Source organism: Arachis ipaensis, chromosome B6 (assembly GCF_059453495.1).
Source record: "Arachis ipaensis isolate K30076 ecotype BB chromosome B6, ASM5945349v1, whole genome shotgun sequence".
Classification (NCBI taxonomy): Eukaryota; Viridiplantae; Streptophyta; class Magnoliopsida; order Fabales; family Fabaceae; genus Arachis; species Arachis ipaensis.
This window is the reverse complement of record NC_142441.1, coordinates 85,592,885-85,595,225: the sequence shown is the minus strand read 5'-3', so window position 1 is coordinate 85,595,225 and position 2,341 is coordinate 85,592,885. Positions and strand designations below refer to the sequence as shown.

Sequence of the window (2,341 nt, the reverse complement as noted above, 5' to 3'; positions counted from 1 at the left end):
GAAGATCCTTTTCAGTTCTTAACTGAATTCTTGTAGATATGTGATACTGTTAAGACTAATGGAGTAGATCCTGAAGTCTACAGGCTCATGCTTTTCCCTTTTGCTGTAAGAGACAGAGCTAGATTATGGTTGGATTCTCAACCCAAAGACAGCCTGAACTCTTGGGATAAGCTGGTCACGGCTTTCTTAGCCAAGTACTTTCCTCCTCAAAAGCTGAGCAAGCTTAGAGCTGATGTTCAAACCTTCAGACAGAAAGAAGGTGAATCCCTCTATGAAGCTTGGGAAAGATACAAACAGTTGACCAAAAAGTGTCCTTCTGACATGCTTTCAGAATGGACCATCCTGGATATATTCTATGATGGTTTATCTGAGCTATCAAAGATGTCACTGGACACTTCTGCAGGTGGATCCATTCACCTAAAGAAAACGCCTGCAGAAGCTCAAGAACTCATTGACATGGTTGCTAATAACCAGTTCATGTACACTTCTGAAAGAAATCCTGTGAGTAATGGGACGCCTATGAAGAAGGGAGTTCTTGAAGTTGATACTCTGAATGCCATATTGGCTCAGAATAAAATATTGACTCAGCAAGTCAATATGATCTCTCAGAGTCTGCATGGAATGCAAGCTGCATCCAACAGTACTCAAGAGGCTTCTTATGAAGAAGAAGCTTATGATCCTGAGAACCCTGCAATAGTAGAGGTGAATTACTTAGGTGAACCTTATGGAAACACCTATAACTCATCATGGAGAAATCATCCAAATTTCTCATGGAAGGATCAAAAGCCTCAACAAGGCTTTAATAATGGTGGAAGAAACAGGTTTAACAATAATAAACCTTTTCCATCATCCACTCAGCAACAGACAAAGAACTCTGAACAAAATGCTTCTAATTTAGCAAATCTAGTCTCTGATCTATCCAAGGCCACTGTGAGCTTCATGAATGAAACAAGGTCTTCCATTAGAAATTTGGAAGCACAAGTGGGCCAGCTAAGTAAAAGGATCACTGAAATCCCTCCCAGTACTCTCCCAAGCAATACAGAAGAGAATCCAAAAGGAGAGTGCAAGGCCATTGACATAAGCAGAATGGCCGAACCCAATGAGGGAGAGGAGGACGTGAATCCCAAGGAGGAAGACCTCCTGGGACGTCCAGTGATCAATAAGGAGCTTCCCTCTGAGGAACCAAAGGACTCTGAGGCTCATCTAGAGACCATAGAGATTCCATTGAACCTCCTTATGCCCTTCATGAGCTCTGATGAATATTCCTCTTCTGAAGAGAATGAGGATGTTACTGAAGAGCAAACTGCCAAGTTTCTTGGTGCAATCATGAAGCTGAATGCCAAATTATTTGGCATTGATACTTGGGAAGTTAAACCTCCCTTGTTCATCAATGAACTAAGTGATCTGGATCAACTGACATTGCCTCAGAAGACACAGGATCCTGGAAAGTTCATAATACCCTGTACCATAGGCACCATGATCTTTAAGGCTCTGTGTGACCTTGGTTCAGGAATTAACCTCATGCCCCTCTCTGTAATAGAGAAACTGGGAATCTTTGGGGTGCAAGATGCTAGAATCTCATTAGAGATGGCAGATAATTCAAGAAAACAGGCATATGGACAAGTAGAGGACGTATTAGTAAAGGTTGAAGGCCTTTACATCCCTGCTGATTTCATAGTCCTGGATACTGGAAAGGAAGAGGATGAATGCATCATCCTAGGAAGACCTTTCCTGGCCACAGCAAGAGCTGTGATTGATGTTGACAGAGGTGAAATAGTCCTTCAATGGAATGAGAACTCCCTTGTGTTTAAAACTCAAGGATCTCCCTCTGCAACCATGGAGAGGAAGCAGAAAAAGCTTCTCTCAAAGCAGAGTCAACTAGAGCCCCCACAGTCAAACTCTAAGTTTGGTGTTGGGAGGCCACAACCAAACTCTAAGTTTGGTGTTGAACTCCCATATCCAAACTCTAAGTTTGGTGTTGGAGAGTTTCAACAATGCTCTGAACATCTGTGAGGCTCCATGAGAGCCCACTGTCAAGCTATTGACATTAAAGAAGCGCTTGTTGGGAGGCAACCCAATTTTATTTATCTAACTATATTTCTCTTAGTTATATGTCTTTGTAGGTTCATGATCATGTGGAGTCACAAAATAAATATAAAAATTAAAAATGGAATCAAAAACAGCAGAAGAAAAATTACACCCTGGAGGAGCATCTGTCTGGCGTTCAGCGCCAGAACAGAGCATGGTGCTGGCGCTGAACGCCCAAAATGGGCAGCTTCTGGGCGCTGAACGCCAGAACAGGCATGGTTCTGGCATTCAACGCCAGAAAAGGCACACAAAT

General features: G+C 42.6%; 1 non-coding gene across 1 annotated transcript; it reads right to left on the bottom strand.

Annotated features, from left to right (window-relative positions):
- Positions 1–219: 219 nt before the first annotated feature.
- Positions 220–327, bottom strand: LOC148561616 (small nucleolar RNA R71). The gene has a single exon (XR_015887349.1). It is a non-coding gene; the product is annotated as a small nucleolar RNA R71 (small nucleolar RNA).
- Between the last annotated feature and the right edge of the window lie 2,014 nt (positions 328–2,341).